The following is a 22,281-nucleotide window of genomic DNA, read 5'->3' as shown; positions in this document are numbered from 1 at the left end:
CGCAATTTCTTAATTTAACAAAATAGCTAAGATATTTTGGTCTACATAGATTAAGCAGTGGGTAGGTAAAAATATGTCTGCCAGGAAAACGGATCATTATAATTGACTCGCGAGTAAATTTGTAGTTTTGAGTTTAGAACAAATTGAAGTTGATATACAACTCTCGAGTATGTAGAACTGAAAATACGAATAGTTGAAAAATTTTGATGACAAGCAACACACAACTTGATTGATTTTGAATTGATTTGATTTGATTAGTTAAACAATATGTTATGTTTTTAAAGTGATAACCCTCACTTCTAGGATTAATACACAAATAAAATTAGAAAAACAAAATTTTATGAACGATGCGGGATTCGAACCACAACCTGAGAGTTGAACAAAGCAAACAGAATTTTATAACGAGGCGGTACTCGAACGATTAGCTCAGTTGGTGAGCACCGGCACGGAACGCCCGAGGTCTTGGGTTCGAATCCCGCATCGTTTATAAAATTTTGTTTTTCTAATTTTATTTGTTTATTAATCCTAGAACTCACTTCTAGGATTAGGTTATCACTTTAAAAACATAACATATTAGAGCATGTATTAATCTTATTATACAGTTGATAACCTGCTCAACCCCAATATTTGCATATTAGGAAATTGACTTGAGATGTCGCTCTTGTAAATCTAAACAATATGTTATATTTTTAAAGTGATAACCTAATCCTAGAAGTGAGTTCTAGGATTAATACACAAATAAAATATTATCAACTGTTACAAAACTGTTAACAAAATTAATATTAGTAGATCCTGTAGATAAAGCCACAACCTGAGAGTTGAACAAAGCAAACAGAATTTTGTAACGTTGCGGTACTCGAACGGTTAGCTCAGTTGATTAGAGCACCGGCACCAAACGCCGGAAGTCGTGGGTTCGAATCCCGCATCGTTCATTTTTTTTTTCTAATTTTATTTGTTGATTAGTTAATGTTACTTACATTGTGTAAGTGCAAATTAACAATATGAAATGAAACTTATTAATCAAAATGAATTTAAAAAAATAACACTTTTCCGCAATTTAGCTTTTACTTCTCCTGCTTAGCAGTGAAATAATTACTTTGACCAAAGAGTTGCCGATTTCTATGACATTTTATTATCTTAAACTTATTCAAATTTTACGTACGCGTTAATCATTAGTTATGGCGAAACAATAGACAGACATACCTGAGGTTCCGAGGAAGAGATGGTCTGCAGCTGAGGGCCACTCTAATCCGCTAAGAACTCCTGGTGCTAAAATGTATATCCTTTCGGCGTTTGTTGAATGAATGCGTTACACCGAGTATTATGCGATTCGAATATTCCGTTGACCATTGATAAAATTATTAATGAAAATGTGTACAACTATGCTGGTGGCCGGTGACAATTGGTTATTAACCGGCGCGAGAGTCAATTGGCATTATATTAGCAAATCAGATACTAATGCGTCTGTTGTTCATAGTTATCTATCTACAGGAATCTATCTGCACTATAGTTTGCCATAACAAAAAATTATAACAAAGAGAATAGACAATTGCGGTGCAAACACAGACTTATTTTAACAATAGGCTCTATAGACTAATTCAGTATAAAATATTTACTATAATTTTACGCAATCAATTTCATATCACGGGGAGTGCACAGAGGAGCTGTTGATTCCAGCGGCTGAATGTCACCACCGGACATTACGTGCAAAGTACCACCAGCATCACGTTGACGTCTGGCATTCCGCGCGTTGTGTTACAAATTTTTTGCCCTGCACAGCCTCTTTGTGGAATGAATTACCTACGGTTTTCCCGAACAGATACGAATTAGAGGCCTTCAAGAAAAAAGCATACTCCAACCTTAAAAGCCGGCAACGCATTTCTTGACACACCTGTTGTTGCGGATCTCCATGGGCCTCACCTCTCCCCATCCCGTGAGCCTCTTGCCCATTTGCCCCCTCTTATATAAAAAAAAATCTCTTTATTATTGCTATGAATTTTTCCATGTATTTGCCAAATGGATTTACCTGTTGCAGAAAATCATCTTATCATCTTCTAATTGTTTTTCGAATCGTATCAATGCTGTCTCTTGGGCTTTTTTCTTTGTGGTTTGCTGTGGAAAATGTTCTTAACAATCTCATCTAAAGCAAAGTCTAAATTACGGCGGTTTAATTTGTGTTTGGACGTCTGGATAATAGAAGAAGTCTGATTTTATTGTTAATAAAGTGTTTCTATTCTATTATATTCTAATCGATTCACTGCTATAGGCATTTGATTAAGTTTGTCAAAGATTACTTATTGTGACGAATGACGTTACAAACTTTACATGTACTATGAACAATTATACATGTAGTATAGTAGCATCACTAGCCCTTATGAAACATAATAGAGATTTGAGCTTAAATATTTTTACAGTGCTAAAGGTAGTGCCTAAATACAGAAATAATAAAAAAAAAACAATTATGAGAAAAATAAATAGATTTACCCTAAACACGAATAATGAAGCAGTTAATTTAAAAATTAATGCACAATACCTCAAAAGCCAGATTTCATAAATCAACCCTTTTAAGCCAGATCGTAGTTTATTATCGGCAATGATTTGTATTAATTATTTATTGATTTAAAACCGCAAAAACATTTATTATAAAGTCGGTTAATGACTCCGCTAGTTGGCCTAAATGGCAGTATTTTAAGTTATTCTGCTGTACTCTATTATTACTTTTAGCGCTAATAATTATAACAGTTTATATCAATAATAGAAATGTATAGGGCTCATTTCATGGCAGGCAAACCTTGTTCATGTTCATCATCAGCCGGAAAATGTCCGCTGCTGGAGAAAGCCCTCCCCCAAAGATTTCCACGACGATCGATCCGGCGCTGCGCTCATCCAACGTATTCCGGCGATCTTGACCAGATCATCGGTCCATCTTGTGGGGACCTACCAACATTGCGTCTTCCGGTACATGGTCGCCATTTGAGGACTTTACTGCCCCAACGGCCATCCGTCCGTCGAAATATGTACCTTGCCCACAGCCAATTAAGTTTCGGAATCATTTGGGCAATGTTATTGGCTTTGGTATCTCCACATTTTTGATTCGACCTCGCAGGGAAACTTCGAGCATTGCCCACTCCGGTGCCCTCTCAGCGACCATGAGCTTTCTTATCAGGCCCATAGTTAGCGACCACGTCTACGTACCGTAAATCATCACTGGCAACACACACATTTGTTCATGTTGCTCGAGAAATATCCACACAGAGGTGATAACAGCTAACAAAACAACACAATATAACAAAACAAACAAAGTAAACAGCGGTTGGTAACCGCAGATTCTTTAAGCCTCGGCAGAAACCTTAAAAAATATTGCTTTTTTTAAATTCGTTTTAATGATATAATTTATTTAAAAAATTAATTTATACCAAAATTTGCGACTCGAACCCCCTTTGGGTTCCGTTCAACCACTAAATGAGCCACCGTTCGAGTGAAACATCGAACGTAAATCACGGTACGTTTTGTTCAATTCTTAGGTTGTGGGTCCATCTACAGAATCTACTTTATATAACCTGCTCCACCATAAAAGATAACCTGCTCAACCTACACAATTGCATATTAGGGAATTGACTTGAGATGTCGCTTCCAAATTTAAATAGTTTGTTTTTTTAAGTGATTTCACTTACTTAAATTTATATTAATCCCCGAAAGTTTTTTTTTATGAAAATAAGGGATGAGACGAGCAGGATGGTTATTGATACGCCCTGCCCATTACAATGCAGTGCCGCTCAGGATTATTGAAAACCCCAATAATACTGAGCTACACTAGAATTGCGCTCGTCACCTTGAGAGGTAAGATATTAAGTCTCATTTGCCCAGTAATTTCACTAGCTACGGCGCCCTTCAGACTGAAACACAGTAATGTTTACACATTACTGCTTCACGGCAGAAATAGGCACCGTTGTGGTACCTATAATCTAGCCGGCATCCTGTGCAAAGGAGCCTCCCACTGGTAAAAGTTCCGGATATCAAATAAAAATTAACTGTTAAGATATAATTTATGTGATAAGTAATATAAATTACAATTACGTTTACACAAAGTATTAGAACAATTAAAATTAAGAAATAATTAATATAAATGCTAAATTATAGAAAAATGAACCACAGATTTTGTAAAAACTGTAGATAAGTGTACAAGCTGGTGCGTTCTCGACGTTGCAACGTTTAATTAAATAATATATAATAATAGAATCAAATTTATGTATTTGGATTTAAAACAACGTGGAAAATATTACTGTTTTTATTTAACCTACGGCCGTTCCCAATATACTATCTACAGATAGAGATAAATTACTACCTTCTACTGTCAGTAATTAGCTGTCAATAATCTGAAGCTGTCCCAATATACCCGATATGTCATTCTTATCGCCTTATATTGGGATACGTGAATTGCAATTTCCATACAAACTTCTATCGCTGGTAAGCTATACGTCGTCCCATTGACAGACAGCGTGAACAGATAAGGTGAGTTACCGTCAATAAGTTTATTGGGACAGAAAAGTCAACGATAGTTACGATTTTTATCTCGGGTAAGAGATGGACTGAATATTGGGAATGGTGTTAATAAAATGGAATACATCAGATAACTTCTTTGCCACAGTTAATAGTGTAGCAGTTGACAGTATAATTGTTCCAAATGTCAGTAAATTTTAATAATTAATAGCGTCTACACCACAGTTACTATGTGGATACGAGGCGGATATTTCCAACCTAAAAATATCATACAGCTTAGCTCACAACTCATTTATGTGTGCTGAACCAAAAAGCACGATACTGTAAAACTGAATATTTATTATTAGCAAGTTGTAACGAGTCATTTTGTAAAAATGCAGTTTTTACCATGTGAATATATTTATAGTTTAGAACTACTATGTGAATACGCTTAGTATGACAGGTAGTTGCTAAGATTTGTTCAATATTACGAGTATATAGTAAATATTATTTAGTACTTATATTAATTAATTATTTAAGTATTTCTATTTGTGTATGTCATTTATAGTCTTACAAGCATGTATATTATTTGTTTCAGATATTTATTTATTTATTTATTTATTTATTTATTTATTTATTTATTTATTTATTTATTTATTTATTTATTTATTTATTTATTTATTTATTTATTTATTTATTTATTTATTTATTTATTTATTTATTTATTTATTTATTTATTTATTTATTTATTTATTTATTTATTTATTTATTTATTTATGATTCCTTACAGCTAACAAAATGAAAAGAGTATATTAAAAATTATACAGAACAATTAAAAGGAATACTATTAACAGTACAATAAGTATGTGACAAAGTAGTTTAAGACAAAAACGAAAAATACTAGAAAAACTTACAAGAAAAAATTACATAGAAAGAAAAGAAGAAATCGTTTCCATATTGAGTAACTGAAACGGTGAGTAGGTTGTGTGGTGTGAGTAGTGTGAGTGAATGTGAGTAGTGTGAGTGAATGTGATTGGTGTGAGTGAATGTGATTGGTGTGAGTGAATGTGAGTGGTGTGAGTGAATGTGAGTGTTCGAATATAATGTTTAAATTACGATGTGAGACTAATAATTTATCCTGAATATACTGATGATTAACTCCTGCAATTTAAACAGTTTAATATCAGTTTTTTGAACCTCAGACGTGATAAGTTGAAAATGTCGACGGAAGAAAATTTCTTATTATATATGTCAGGAATTCGAAATAGAGGTGAATATTTAAGATACTTAGTAGAGGCAAAGGGAATGTTAAATAAATTAGTATGCCTAGTACGTAATGTTGGTACCTGGAATGATATTTTATTTAAGATATCTGGACAGTCAAATTTATTATGTAATATATCATAAAGGAGTAACATATCAATTACATCTCTTCTATCTTCCAAGGTATCGATTTTATGATAATTACAGGCTTCTTTGTAGTCTATAGGAATGAATTATATTATATTATATATTAATTATATTATATATTATATATTAACTATATTATTAGAAAATTAAACTTTATGTAATCTGAACACCGATTATTACCGTTAAACTTAGAAGACACATACAAAGCTTGGTAGTCTAATCTAACGTGATTTTGGCAAATCTGTGGTATATCTTCCACAGAATCCACAGTAGGAAGAATAGAATAGAATAGAGTATATTGTCATGATATTCAAATAATACTTATATTAATTAACATTAATATTTAATGATAGCGATTCTCAGAATCTTTAATTCATTGAATTAAAATTGACGACCTGTATAGCCGAGTGGTTAGCGATCCTACCTACTAAGCTAGAGGTCCCGGGTTTGAATCCCGGTAGGTGCAAGCATTTATATGATGAATATGGATGTTTGTTTCTGAGTCATGGATGTTTAAATGTATTTATGTATGTTTATATGAATTTATGTATGTTTAAGTAAGTATATTGTAATATCGATGGCTCCTACGTAAATAATCGTATCCCACAAAACTGCCATTTTTACTTTTTTGTATTTTCTTAATGAACTAAATGAGTACTATAAACTGTTTTATGTTTTAGTTTTCTATCGTATGTTGTTTTCCATGCGGCGTAACTGATTGTATTTACTCTGGCTATACTTTACGCGGGAGCAGTGTACGGATGAGGTGAAGCGCTGCGTATCTTATGTATCACTTACCGGTTAATACGATGAACTTGTATATTATGCTCTAATCACAAATTTTTATTTAATTTGATGTGATAATTATTGATTGGTTTTACTATGTTTTACTTACATTAAGAAAGTCGAATATTATAGAATATTCCCGCGCATAAAAACCCTATGATATTGCTTGTGGATCGGTCTAAAATGCCTTGAATGTTTGTGACGTTGTACATAAAACTGAAGAGGATCACTGCATTTCAAACAATAACACTGAAAATAGACTATTGGATAAGTATTTTTAACGATTTTTATGATTTTTAATCATTAAAATTTATGAGTTTTTAGTTATACTTATCAATCAAATAAGTAAGACTATGGTTGGTATCACTTACGATTATGTACGTTGTTTTTATCTTCTAAATTGATATCGTATGTAACTCATACAATTTTTTACTTCGCTAATTATAGGAAGTTATTTATAGTATCTAATACATACACTTTTTTACTTTGTTCGCCGTCCGCGCAACTATAGCGGCTTTTTTCTTTAGACAGTCAAACGTCCAGGCAACCAGAGTGGCCCAGTCGACTTGCGTATTTATTTCGTGTTTTAATCTGTAGTATGAGTGAATTAGCTTGTCAAATACGATATTTTAAGACTCTATGGTAAGTAATTGTAGGCTTATTTTTAAATATCAAGTATCCGAGCAAAAATTTAAAGAAATAATTTATTGAAAATCGCTTTGCGGGCGGAATTGTTATTTGTTTGTTTTTGTAGTGTCAAGTGTTTTGTTATTGTTTTGTGTATCACGTAAGTGTAACATTTTAATTACGTATTATATTTGTTTTATATATGAAATTAATCCTCATGATATCTAGTTTCTGATTTTATGTTCAAATTACATATAAAATTCTTCTTACGACATTAAATCGACAAGTTATAACAGTATGATCGATACTACTGTATCGATTTGGTTTAAATATCAATTTTTTATTGTAATCCAATTAATTAACAGTAAATCATTGCTTGTAATAGGGACAAAATATCATAAATATAATGTTTATAATATTCAACAATCTGGATGTATTGAGACAACCAAGTATTTCACGTTTTACTTGTGCATTCCGTAGATAAATTGTAGGTATATACTAAGAATGGGTGCTTTTTTTTGTTTAATGCAACAATCCCGTAAGTCGAAGTAATGACATATTAATATAAAAAAATAGGTTATATAGTCTTTTTCAATAATAATCAAGTTTTATTAATGTGCGCGCTAATATTTTACATAAAAACTTAATATAGTGAAAATTTTATCACATTTCTACCTATAATCTCGAGCCTTAACCTTAATGTTATACTCTGATTTAAGATCAAGAATCCTTCGACATTATTACATCGTCTATGAATAGGCAGCACCTAGAAGGTACATCAGTAGAAAATTATACGGCTGTAAATAATAGCGTAACACCTTCTTCTCCTAGCTGCTCTATTAATCATTACTGATTGCACTAACGAATTTTTGTCCGTACTATATCGAAGCTATTGCTTTACAAGAACCGCTGTCCCAGCATTCCGTTTTTTCCTGCTTTTCAGCACCTCAAGCAAATACAGCAGTAGCAACTTAAGTCAAACTTAACTAAACTTAAGTTTATATCCATATAGAATTTCGTCGTAAATGCACAATTGAAGGAAGCCGGAAGGGGTGAAGGGGAATGAAATTCAGTACTACACTAAAATTATACCACCACAGGTTCGCTTTAGGTAGAACGTTGATTTATTGGATATTTTATTAAGTACTAACACATTTGCATTAAATACTAAGTGTGTCTTAAAACTATTATACATTTCACTACTAGCGCCATCTAGTCATGGCTATGGGAAGTAGAATTTAATTGCGGTTACATAAATGAATGGTTAAATTCAACGTTAACATACCGCCAATACCAAGGGTAAAGTAGACTTTGTCCCTTTACTTATGAAAAGTGAACATACATGCCGCCCACCATGAGCTAGCTTATTCCTTATGTAACTACCTATTACACAGTAAATTACACAAAACAACTTAAATCAAAATTTTACATAAAATAGTTGACCTTTTCTTAACTTAAAAACACATAACAATCTTCAAATATAAACAGTATAGGAACCCTTATAAATTTAAAACATATACCTTTGAAATTACAATTTTCTTAAACTTAAGGCTATTTTACTTATCGATAGGTAAAAAACACAATTTTGAGACAGGCCTTTTCAGAATGCCGTTTTTAGTTTTGAGAGTGACTACTCTAACAATATTGTCTTCACCGGGATGGGTAGCAATTATTCGTCCGTACAACCATTTACATGGAGGTAAATTGTCCTCCTTAATCACTACTACATTCCCGTGATTAACTTGAAAGTCTTGATGAGTCCATTTATGCCTAATTAATAATTTATTGCAAACCGTTTCATCAATCTTATCAAAATGTGCTTTTACCACTTCCAGATCTTCTATGGTTTTTGGTTTCCGCCTCTTTTCAGCTATATCTTTTGAAGCTGTTACTTCTGAGTTCACCACTCCAGATAATATCCAGCCCAGAACGGTTGCTTGCGCCACAAGCGTACCAACTGGACCTTTTTTCACTCCTTCCTGAAGTATTTGACTATACACTTCTGCACCTAACAGAAAGTCAATACAGTTAGGCGTATAGAAATCTGGATCAGCTAGCTTCAAATTCTGAAGTTCTTCCCACTCCAAGGCTACTCTTCTTGTTGGAAGAAGAGAAGTTATATTTTTTAAAACATAAGCCTTCACCGGTATGATTATATTAGAATCAATCCGGGACTGTATGTCGATGCTAACCATTGTCTTCGACACTACATTTTTGTTTCCTCCTAGACCAGTTATTTTTCTCCTTATTGGCATTTTCTTTAGGCCTAAGTACTCAACTGTTGATTCAGTTACGAAGGAACACTGTGAACCTTGATCTAAAAGTGCACGAACCTCATGACTGTCTCCGTGTCGGGACATAGCCTTCACAATCGCCGTGGCGAGTAAGACTTGTTGTTGTACCTTGTACGTAGAAAAACAGGAGACCACTTGCGTAGAGTCGGTTGTATTCACTTCTGAAACAGTGGCAACACACCCACTCGTTTCATTCTTATTTATATTGGGATTGTTACTTCCCGTGGGATGTAATATCGTGTGATGCCTTCGCTTACATATGCGACATTTAACATTTGAGCGACAGTCTTTGGCCGAATGGTTGCTACCCATACAATTAAAACAAATATTATTTTGTAAGACAAATTTGCGACGAGAATCTACAGTTTAATTTTGGAATTTTTTACATGATGGTATATTGTGATCAGACTTACAGAATGGGCAAATCGACATAACGCCACTTACATTTCTAATATGCAGCGATTTTACCTTAGCTAATGGCTATGCCCTGACGTTGGCTTGGTACCTAAAAATTCAAGCGCTTTAAATCGATTAGTTAAAAATTCTTTAAATTCTTTATAAGTAGGCAAATCATTAGTCAGTTTAGTTATGTTAAATTCCCACTGACGCCTTGACTCTGTGTCCAATTTTAGTGTCTAGATGTATCAATGCCTATATTATTAAGGGATGCCAAACAATCGTTTGTGGTATTTATTAAATCTTTTAGCCCATTTGCAGACTCCACAAATAAATTCTTTTGGCTAAACAATCGTTTCAACGCGTGGTGAGAAATATGTCTTTTGTTGTTGTACCTCTCAACTAACAATTCCCAACACCTTTCAAAATTACATTCCTGTATAGGAATGTGCCTTACCAATTGTTCAGCTTCGCCGAGCAACAAACTTTTTAGGTAGTGCAATTTTTGGACATTGCTTAATCTTTGCTTAACAAATCTTGGAAAGAAGACCATTCAGAGTAGGTTCCAGAAAAAGTAGGGATATTAATTTTTGGCAATTTCACAAAACTTTGATTTTTACTAGAGCTAGAATTACATTTAGATTCTTCGATTTGTGTATTAAAGCCTGAAAGTGTTTGTTTTAAATCACTTTTGTATTCTATAAACACGTCTTCTGTCTTATCGTATACATCATCCGGATTATAATTTTTAAGTTTTAACTCTTTTGAATTATATTTAGAGATCAATTCATTATGACCTTCTTCGAACTTTAACCATAGTGAATTTAAAGCTTCTAATCTCCCTTCAAGGTATTCCTTAGATATCCGATCTTTAGGAGATTTTTAAAGTTACTGTGAGTCCTATATACTCTTGATTGTAAATCTATTTGTAAATTAATTGTAGATTCCATTGTACACAAAAAATTAAAAAGTTAAAAATTCAAAAAAATATTCTAAGTGTCAAATAAAATTGATGAAATTTTTCTAAGTGTTTGAACACTCTTGAACCGAAGAAAAATCGGGCATAGGTTCCCCGTATCATCAGATTTTACAAAATTATTCTAAGTCTAAACTAACATGCAATTAAAATTAACTAAGTCCTTATTGCTAAAACTTAAAGTTAAAACACGAGAAATTATAAGTTCAAGAACACGAAGAGAAAAAAATTGCAAGTTCCAAATTGGTAAGTTTTATAGTTCAAAATTGCAAACACTAAATATTAACAACACGAAAAAATTACCAAGTCCCAGTACACAAAGTAAATTTTCAAGCAAACAAATAATTCTAAGTTCAAACACGATGTAAGAATAGCTAAAGTTCCAGAACGATAAGATTTAAAGATCAATATTGCAAAGCAAATAATATTCTTTCAACTTTTCACTTCACTAGTAGTGTAAATATAGATTTTTACTCACGATTTCACCACACCACTTATCTCGTGACCTTCCAAGAGTAACTTTCTTCTCGGATCCTCACGTTGCTGCAATTCCACCACGTCCCTTCCATCCAGACACGAACGCTCCCGGCTGCTTGATCACCTGACAGTCTCCTCCCACGAGGATACTGGCGGACACTTAGCCGGATGGCTAGTCTCCCACTTGCGATTGCGGCAGCAACCCACTGCCCGCAAGTATCTCACAAAAAGCTGGCTCCGTCTATATGACAGATCCGTTCCGAAGGACCTTGAAGGAAGCCGGAGGGGGTGAAGGGGAATGGAATTCAGTACTACACTAAAATTATACTACCACAGGTTCGGTTTAGGTAGAACGTCGATTTATTCACTTCGTGGTCTTCTCTCGCCTCGCCCACATGGGCGCGGTGGGGGAATGCTGATCAGGACTTTTCGTCCCCTGCAGCAAGGATCACTCGCCGCCCGTTGAAACGGGCGGGTCATTGGGGGTGAGAGTCGTTGCTCTCTGCGGAGGATGGAGATCGGACGAGTCGGCACGCGCGAACATGTTGACGGCGAGACGACGAGTGAAGTCGTCCAAGCCCTCGACTCTTAGGTCCCTCTGGATTGTTTGGTTCCTCACGTACCATGGAGCGCCCGTGATGCGGCGGAGGATCTTGTTCTGCACGGTTTAAAATACTACAAATAATTAGTATTTCATTCCCACTTCATATTGTGAATTCCTATGTTATCTATGCATATTGTAAATTTCAAAACAAAAGATATAAATTCAACGATACGATGCAAGATAACATCTTTAAAGCTCTGTCCTGAAAAGTTTGCATATCAAACATACGACTATATACGTAGGAGCCATCGATATATATATTAATTAAATATATCATTGTCTTGTAACCCATAACACAGGCTATATATTCTAACTTGGGGCAAGATAATTTGTGTAAAAAGTGAGTCAATATTATATTATTGAATTAAAATAAAAGTACCTCATTTCAGTTGCTCTCTCACAGCGCCATTTGTATCAGAAGCGGTTTGAACTGACATAAAAAACAATTCTAAAACAGTATTGAGAAAATAATTGCCTTTTTATTTGTCTTGCATGAGTAACGAATGAAAAGAAAGATTTGATATTCAATTGAGAATTATTCGGTAATTTTCAGCCGTAGTGTCAACAATTGGCACTGAGGTGCAGTTATTAGGCAGATCTTTTCAGGTGCTGGAACTCAATAGTTTTCTTGAAAATACAATGAATGTTGTTAATTATTAACAGAGTATAACGTTACAATGTATTTATAAAGTAAGGATTGGTTACAAAACTTTATAAATACAGTAGGCGCTCGCTATCCGGCACACTCGGTAATCGGGCACTTAGCGAGTCGGGTAACCCGTTCGATAATCCGACATGAACACTGGATTACAGAGCGGTTGGATATAAATAATATTAAGACAACGTAACGTCATTAATCATTAACGGCCGTTTTCAGTAACGTATCTCTTGTTTCCGATATATTGCTATCACCGTTTAATGAAAAAATCTTATCTATCCATAGTTATGTCCAAGATAGTTATATTATTATTTAAAGTCCAATGGTATCTGTCGATACGTTAATGAAATGTAAGTAAGCGCAAAATGATAGATTTGTCTACCTCTAGTAAGTTAAACTAAGGGTAGATAGGTAATTGATAGCGGCCGTAAGAGGATACATATGGAAAAACAAAAATATAATTTCGTTGCAAACAGATGAGCGCGCGGCACTGAGAATGTAAAATATCTTTTTGGGCAGTTTATAACTTATTAAAATTTGTCAAATAGTGCTGCTTTAGTGTCTATAAAATTGAATTATTGAAACAATGACATAAATTATATTCAGTATGGAGTATACATAAGAAATTAAAATAGAGTAGGTAACATTTAGATTTTTTTTTCACCATGATAAAATACTTAAACATAAAAATCCTACTTCAGTGTTAGTACATAATATCAGGCTATGATAGAAAATAATATTTTTCTCATATTATGTACTTTATAGAACAAAGCTTTTGTTTCAGGTTTTAACAAATATAACAATTTCCGTTTAATATCCTATTTAGTACCTAAATATTTTCGCCAATTTTATTTTTATAATAAAAATACCTAATAATAGTCTTTTACTATGGATACCTATCTATGATATGTAGAATTTATTTGACATTGCATGTATAAAGCTTTTACTTCCCATACTAATCAGATAATCAGGCAAACCCAGTAATCTGCCATAGAGGAAAAAAGTGTGTGTGTACTTATGTATGCACGCAAGAAGTTATACTTCTTTGGCCTAACAAAGCAATAATCAATAAAATTATTTATTCCTCGTGCTATTCTACGTTTTTAGAAAGAACAATTTTGTAAATATCTTGCGAAGATGGCTTTGACAATTAATTATTAAATAATGAATACGGCTGTATGGGCTTGAGCTCTTTGCCTGTCCTAATAATGGACGAAGAAACTAAGAAATAATAACAAATACGCAAACGTCAGAAAGTTTTAGGAACCAACTTCAACTTGTTAATTTTGTGTTACATTGATGCGCGCGAATCTTATAATTTCACTCTCATCATTTTTTCATAACGCGCCTAAAGAAGTATAACTTCAAAAATCGGGTATCGGATTAACGAGCGCCTACTGTACTGTTTATACTGTGTTTGTATTTCCTGACTGTTTATTCCTTTTTATGTGAATAGTTGATGAAACGAGAAGATGACCTACCATATATTAAAGTAAATCATCTCCCCATTAGTATATCTCCTATTATGATTTGTGTCGTTCCTAAAAACAAAACAACCAAATTCATTGGGTAATCATATACTACCCCTATCATCTATCATTGTGCCTATAAACCTGAGATAAACATATTATGAATGACTCATGATGCAGTAAGTGAACCGTCATTTTACAGCACGTAAAAAATTGTTTTTAAAATAGTACAGCTTCGTCACTTTATAAAATCATCTTTTTATTAATCACAATAACTAAAAAATCTTTTACCATAAAAAGTATTTAAGCGTTTTAAAAAAAACATCTGTACGATTATAGCACCTAGTCGCTTAATTCTTAGAAAATATACTGTTGCGTAGCAACGCTGCAACATAAATGACGAGAGTGTCAAACTTCAAGACATTGTTAATTTCAACGGCTCCGTCAGCAATACTCGTAGCTCAGCGGAAAAGTGTTTACTTTGGACGCTGTAGACCAGGGTTCGATACACCTACCAGTGTATGGAATTTTTCGGGTTTTGTTAAGTTAATGGAAATTTCTAGTAAGTTCAGGATCAAATCGAACAGAAAAAAGGGGATGGAAAATGTGTAAGCAGGATAAAAACAGTTAAAAGAATTTTCTAGTACAATTTAAATTTAAAGATGGAATGGGAGAATCATTTTGAAAATAGAACGGATCCGGGGGTATATAAGCCGTACTAAGCGTGGCCTACGGCAGTTCTAGTTCTGACTCAAAAGTGTAAAGAAGAAGAAGAAGAAAAGAAGAAGTAGTGAAAAGTGGAAGTGTTCCAAGAAGAAGAAGATAGAAGAGACTTAGTGTTCGGTGCGGTGTGACGCGTTGATGGTACTGCCGCCCACAAGAGGAACAGCGGCAGACCGGCGAAGTGAAAATCATTAAAAAGTGAACGCAAATAAAAGACTCGTTCCTATAAGCGGAGTATTATTTCCAATCCCTGACCCACCCCCGTGTCAATTGGTGTCAGAAGTGGGATTGGAAAGATGCCATTAGTGCCCAGGAACGAGAAGGGAGTGACCACACGAGCGGGAGCAGCTGCCGCGGCCGAGGACGAGTCACAAGAAGCATCCGGCTCTGGACTCAGTGCGACCGTGTCAGCACCAGGCTCCTGCCGTAGACATCAGCGCGCTCATGCAGCAGATGGCCGCCATGATGCAAGAGCTAGCGCGCCGACAGGAGGAGCAAGCGCGCCGACAGGAGGAACAAGCGCGCCGACAGGAGGAACAAGCGCGCCGACAGGAGGAACAAGCGCGCCGGCAGGAAGAGCAAGCGCGCCGACAGGAAGAACAGCTACAGGGCTTGAAAGAGGAGCAAGCGCGCCAACAGGAGGAGCAGCTGCGAGACCTGCATGAAGGCCTCTCCAAAGACATTTTATCCGTTGTGCAGAAAAACTCCGCCTGGATTGAAAGCGTGGAAAAGAAGATGGACGAAGTTGAAGAAAACTTTCAACGTAAGATGGGAGAGATGGAATTAACCATTCAACAGCTCAGTGGGAGGGTCGTGTGTCCTTCAACCAACACAGGAGTCACCTGCGGAACCACATCGACCAGAAATTTAAAAGAACCTCCCTACGACGGCAAGTCTTCCTGGCCTGCCTTCAAGCTACAACTGAAAACGGTCAGAAGAGCCTGCGGTTGGAGTGACCAAGCAGCGTACTCTGCCCTCACACTAGCTCTCCGTGACGATTCACTCTCCGTATTGGAAGCACTCGGCGCTGGGAAGCAGGAAGTGACCTACACAGACCTTCTTGACGCGTTGGAGGTACGTTATGGCGATAAACACCTTGAGCATGTGTATCGGGCGCAGCTTAAGGACCGCAGTCAAAGGGCCAACGAAACTCTGCAGCAGTGGTCTGTGGAAGCTGAGAAGCTAGTGCGTAAAGCATATCAGTTGTCGCCAGCTGCAATAAAAGAAATGTTGCTCCAAGTGCTCATCGATGGAATACGGGACGCCGAAGTAAGAGCAGCCGTACGATTGAGTCATCATACTAGCTTGAAGGATGCGGTGGCACATGCTTTGGAAGTGGAAGCGGGTCGCCACGATTCTCAGGCCTTGAGACTCCGCAAAATTGTACCAGCAGATTCCAGCCGAAGGCAAGCATATAACCCAGTATGCTATGGGTGTGGGGAGCGAGGACACATTAGGAGCACTTGCCCCAGGCGTGAGAGCATAACGAAAGGATGCGACGGTCTCAACATCACCGCTGGAGCAGCAGGAAAACTAGAAAAGGCCACTGACCGGTAGAAGCAAAGCCCCAAGGATCTTCGTTAAGCAGACATGTGACGGAATCACTTTAGTTATAGAAGGAATGATAATTGGAAAATCTTGCCGTTTCACTTTGGATACGGGAGCCTCACGTGCAGTCGTTAGCCAAAGAAGACTAGAGAGCATCGGAAGACGACATATGCAAGAAAATGTAAGCTAAACACTCACAACAGCTACCGGCCAGCGCATACCAGTCCAGGGAGAGCAGATCGTGGCCATAAAAATCAGGAATACGTTGTACTGGCAAAAAGTGGTAATCGCGGATATCACAGATGACTGCATCATTGGGTTGGATTTTCTTCGAAATCATCAGTGTACCATTAATATGAAACTTGGTGTATTGAAGCATGGAGATGAAGAAATTCCAATAAAAGGCGGAATTTTTGGAAAAGTGCTGTGCTTGAGGCACACTACCTTAAATCCGAGGTCGCAGACCTTAGTCCCGGTAGTCCTGCCAAGGGATGACAGAGGAAGATCCTGTAATTGCGCTATAATTGAAAGAGAGACATCGGACACGACATGGACCCCAGCGAGGACTGTTGTGGGAAACTCCCAAATTGCGATGGTTCCTGTGTTTAGGAAGGGGACAGTGATCGGAGCTTGTGAGGAAATAGCTTGGTTAAGACAGTGTGAAGAAGGGAGGAAGACCGTAGCTGCAAGCCAGGATGTGAACATACAGAAATTTCTGGATGGCTGTAAGGACAATCTTACCAAGCTACAATTAATAAAAGCGAGAAATTTCCTGTTACGCTACGCCGGGATGTTCTCGAAGAACGACGGAGACATCGAAAGAACTGGTTTGGTGAAATACAAGCACACAGGAGACACCATTCCGATACGGCAGAGACCAAGACGTATTCCGTTTGCACGCGAACAAGAAGTTGTAGACATGATTCGGGATATGAAAGAAAATGGTGTGATAGAACCGTCGTCGAGTCCATGGTGTTCTCCAGTGGTTCTGGTGAAGAAGAAGGATGGATCAACTAGAATTTGTGTGGACTATCGGCGTCTGAATGATGTTACTAAGAAGGACAGTTATCCATTGCCAAGAATCGATGACACCTTAGATTCACTTTGTGGCATGACGTGGTTCTATACTCTAGATTTGAAAAGCGGCTACTGGCAAGTCGATCTGGACCCTAAAGACAAGGAGAAGACGCCTTTTTCAACCGGAAAAGGGTTATGGCAGTTCAAAACAATGCCCTTCGGATTATGCAACGCCCCAGCTACTTTCGAAAGGTTGATGGAGCATGTGCTGGCAGGTATGTTGGGAGAAACCTGCCTTGTCTACTTGGATGACATAATCATTATGGGACGAAGTTTTGAAGATCATATTATGAAGCTCGAAAAAGTCTTCGCAAAACTGCAGGGTGCCAACTTGAAGTTGAGTCCAAAGAAATGTTCCTTCTTTCAACGTCAGGTGAATTACTTGGGGCACGTTATCTCGGAGCAAGGCGTTGCGACGGACCCTGCCAAGATAAGTGCTGTCAAGGACTGCCCGTTGCCGACAGAAAAGACACATGTGAGAGCATTTCTAGGACTATGCTCTTATTATCGACGCTTTGTGAAAGGGTTTTCCGATGTTGCTAAGCCCTTACATCGACTGTCGGAGGAGAAAAGAGCCTTTTCCTGGGATGAAGAATTCGAACAAGCTTTCTTAGAGTAGAAGAAAAGACTATGTAATCACCTATCCTCGGATATTCTGACACAGAGGGAAGATTCATAGTGGATGCTGATGCTAGCAACACCGGAATCGGTGGAGTACTATCTCAGAAGAGAGGAGATCAAGAAATTGTAATTGCATACTTTAGCAAATCTTTATCGAAGCCGGAGAGAAACTACTGTGTAACTCGTAGGGAGTTACTGGCCTTGGTATAGACATTACAACATTTTTAAAAGTACTTGTTGGGTCGCAAATTCCTCGTAAGGACTGATCATGCCGCCTTGAAGAGGTTACTAGAATTCAAGAAACCAGAAGGACAAGTGGCCCGATGGATTGAGCAACTTCAAGAGTATGACTTTGAAATTGAACATCGAGGAGGAAAAACTCATGGAAACGCAGATGCTTTATCTAGAAGACCTTGTCCGACGGAATGCAAACATTGCATTCGTCAGGAGGAGAAAAAAAATCCAATAATCCGGCTGATCAGAACAGATTCGATCGATGAGAACTGGAGCAACGATGCAATGAGGAGAGCTCAGGAAAATGATAGGGATCTTCAACCACTTTTATATTGGCTAGCAAGTGGATCATTTAAACCAGAATGGTCTGATGTAGCTAGACACAGCATGGCTATCAAGAGTCTCTGGGCACAGTGGGACAGTTTGGTGATGCATGACGGGTTGCTCTGCCGGAAATGGGAAACCCCGAAGGGAAAGAATTGCCATCTGAGACTGGTCGTTCCCAGGGAGAAGTTGAACGAGGTCCTGAGAGCTTATCACGATAGTTCTTCAGGTGGACTTTTGGGAATAAAAAGAACTCTCACAAAAATTAAAGAACGATTTTACTGGTTGCATTTCCGTGATGATGTGGAAGACTGGTATCGTAATTGCAAGAGTTGTGCATCTGTCAAAGGACCTCAGACCCGGAACAGAGGAGCTATGAAGTTGTATAATGTTGGTGCTCCGTGGGAGAGAGTAGCTCTGGATATAGCCGGACCGTTTCCAGTCACCAAAGCTGGAAACCGTTACATAATTTGGTGATGGATTATTTCACGAAGTGGCCGGAAGCGTTTGCTCTACCTAATCAAGAAGCAGTCACCGTTGCGACGAAGCTGGTGAATGAAGTTTTCTGCAGATTCGGTGTGTCTTTGGAGATGCACAGTGATCAGGGGCGGAACTTCGAGTCACAATTATTTCAAGAAGTTTGCAAGATCTTGGGAATTCATAAGACCAGAACTACGCCATATCATCCAAAGTCGGACGGGATGGTGGAGAGGTTTAACCAAACATTGGAGCGGTATCTGGCAAAAGTAGTGGACAGTCATCAGGATAACTGGGATGAGTACATTCCACTGTTTCTAATGTCGTATAGATCCGCAATACACGAGACGACTACGGTGACTCCTGCGTACGCCAATTTTGGAAGGGAATTGAAATTTCCAGCTGATTTACACTCAGGCTGTCCACCAGATACTCCGAAAAGTATAACAGAATATATGGATGAGTTACGGAACAAGATGGTTGACATCTACGAGGAAATTAGAACAACTGGGCTTAAGGCAAGTGAACGGATGAAGACCCGCTGCGATCGAAGAGCTAATAGTCCTAGTTTTCAAGAGAGAACCCTGATTTGGTTACAATCCCGTAAGGAAGGGGAAGTCTCCGTAACTCCAACCAAGTTGGGAGGGACCATACAAAGTAATTACAAGAATAAATGATGTGACTCACAGGATCCAGCGTACCCCTCGAAATCCCCCGAAAATCGTACATGTTGATTGGGTGGCTAAGTACAACGGAAGCAACGATGATCGGGACGATCATGTCTTAGGGGGGGCAGTGTTGCGTAGCAACGCTGCAACGTAAATGACGAGAGTGTCAAACTTCAAGACATTGTTAATTTCAACGGCTCCGTCAGCAATACTTTTGAATTTTTTAGGTTTTGTTAAGTTTATGGAAATTTCTAGTAAGTTCAGGATCAAATCGAACAGAAAAAAGGGGATAGAAAATGTGTTAGCAGGATAAAAATAGTTAAAAGAATTTTCTAGTACAATTTAAATTTAAAGATGGAATGGGAAAATCATTTTGAAAATAGAACGGATCCGGGGGTATATAAGCCGTACTAAGCTTGGCCTACGGCAGTTCTAGTTCTGACTCGAAAGTGTAAAGAAGAAGAAGAAGTAGTGAAAAGCGGAAGTGTTCCAAGAACAAGAAGATAGAAGAGACTTAGTGTTCGGTGCGGTGTGACGAGTTGATGGTACTGCCGCCCACAAGAGGAACAGCGGCAGACCGGCGAAGTGAAAATCTTTAAAAAGTGAACGCAAATAAAAGACTCGTTCCTATAAGCGGATTATTATTTCCAATCCCTGACCCACCCCCGTGTCAATACTTTAGAGGCCACGTAATAAAATATGTAGTAAAAATATAAAACTTCAGGCTTATTCCTTAATTTCAATAATGATTTTCTTGGCTTCTATTTTTTTTGAAGAGACTTGAATTTGAAGCATCAAAAGAATTTTTAATCAAATCTTTATTTTAATATTATTGATTGTTTTATAAAGTCTTTATTAATTGCCACCGTGTGAAGTATTTTATATTATTGCGGATGTTCTAAATTAAACGATGGGCGGTGTTAAATCTCCAGATGCTAAAGATGGATTTATAATTTTTGGTGGTGATGTGTGATGAAATTTTATATAATACTAGCTGACCCATCAAACGTTGTATTGCCATATAAAGTAATTAAAAAAAATTTTTGGGATGCAGCTGATTCTCAGACCTACCAAATATAATGTACTACAATTATTGTTTTCGATTGCCATCTTGCAACCCTATTGCTGATCTGTGGATGGAATAGAATATTATAAAAAATATTTTTATGCTGATAAAAAAAGGAGTAGACCACCCTTAACATTTAAGGGGATGAAAAATTTATGTTATCCGATTCTCCACTCTAGCCGATATGCACGCTAAGATTCACGAAAATCGGTCGAGCCGTTTCGGAGGAGTTTGAACTCCTACGTAATTGATTACGTACACCGTGACACGAGAATTTTATGTATAAGATTTCATCCATAGACCATATTTAACAGTTTTTGTTAGGTATCGAACTAGTAGAAGCATTAATGACGATGACGACGCATCTTTACAAATGATTCCGTAGATCATTTAGTTTGAGCAACTATATATTTTAATAGGATATAATTTTAGCGTTCAAGAAGATGCAACTTGAGATTAAATCTTATAAGTGAAGTGGCATGAGCAGGAAAATAAAGCATTAGTAATAATTATGACATAAACAAATGGATCTCTAAATCAAGGAGTAGATCGCTTCCCAAGGAGTAGGTCTCAAAATGAACATGGACAAGACGAAGATCATGTCGCACCTACTGACATAACAACTGTACTCTCGATATTGTCGACGAGTACGTCTACCTCGGAGAAACAATCCAGTTAGGCAGGTCCAATTTCGCGAAAGAGGTCACTCGTTGAATCCAACTCGGATGGGCAGCATTCGGGAAGCTCCGTAAAATCTTCTCTCCCAAATACCACAGTGTCTGAAGACGAAGGTTTTCAACCTGCGTGTGGCCAATGATGACTAAAGGTACGCAGAAGTTGTCGCTAGCTATAGGTTTTATGAAAAAGCTCATGGTCACTCAGGCGGCAATGGAGAGGGCTATGCTTGGAGTTTCCCTGCGAGATTGAATCTGAAATGAGGTTATCCGTAGGAAAACCAAAGTTACTGACATAGCCCAAATGATTGCGAAACTGAAGTGGCAGTGGGCAGGACACATAATTCGACGTACTGATGGCCGTTGAGGCAGCAAAGTCCTCGAATGGCAACCACGTACCGGAAGACGCGGTGTTGGTAGGCCCCCCACAAGATGGACTGACGATCTGATCAACGTTGGATGAGGGCAGCGCAGGAGCGATCGTCGTGGAAATCTTTGGGAGAGGCCTTTGTTCAGCAGTGGACGTCTTCCGGCTGATGATTATGATGATGATCATGAACATTATATGATACAACGACGACAAGTAACAACATTTTAACTTAGCTCCTCAAGTAAAAAAAAAAATTTAGTCGTTTAAAGTGCATCGTTTGACCTGAAAAGTATACCCACAGTTTCTATTTTATTCAGTGATTG

At 37.3% G+C, this 22,281-nt stretch overlaps 1 non-coding gene across 1 annotated transcript; it reads left to right on the top strand.

The window, feature by feature from the left end:
• The first annotated feature begins 858 nt into the window (after window positions 1-858).
• Trnal-caa (transfer RNA leucine (anticodon CAA)) lies at window positions 859-932 on the top strand. The gene has a single exon. It is a non-coding gene; the product is annotated as a tRNA-Leu (tRNA).
• The last annotated feature ends 21,349 nt before the right edge of the window (window positions 933-22,281 follow it).

The sequence above is a fragment of the Leptidea sinapis genome, chromosome 10 (genome assembly GCF_905404315.1).
Source record: "Leptidea sinapis chromosome 10, ilLepSina1.1, whole genome shotgun sequence".
Classification (NCBI taxonomy): domain Eukaryota; kingdom Metazoa; phylum Arthropoda; class Insecta; order Lepidoptera; family Pieridae; genus Leptidea; species Leptidea sinapis.
The sequence above is the reverse complement of the archived record's forward strand: the minus strand, read 5'-3'. Positions and strand labels throughout refer to the sequence as shown.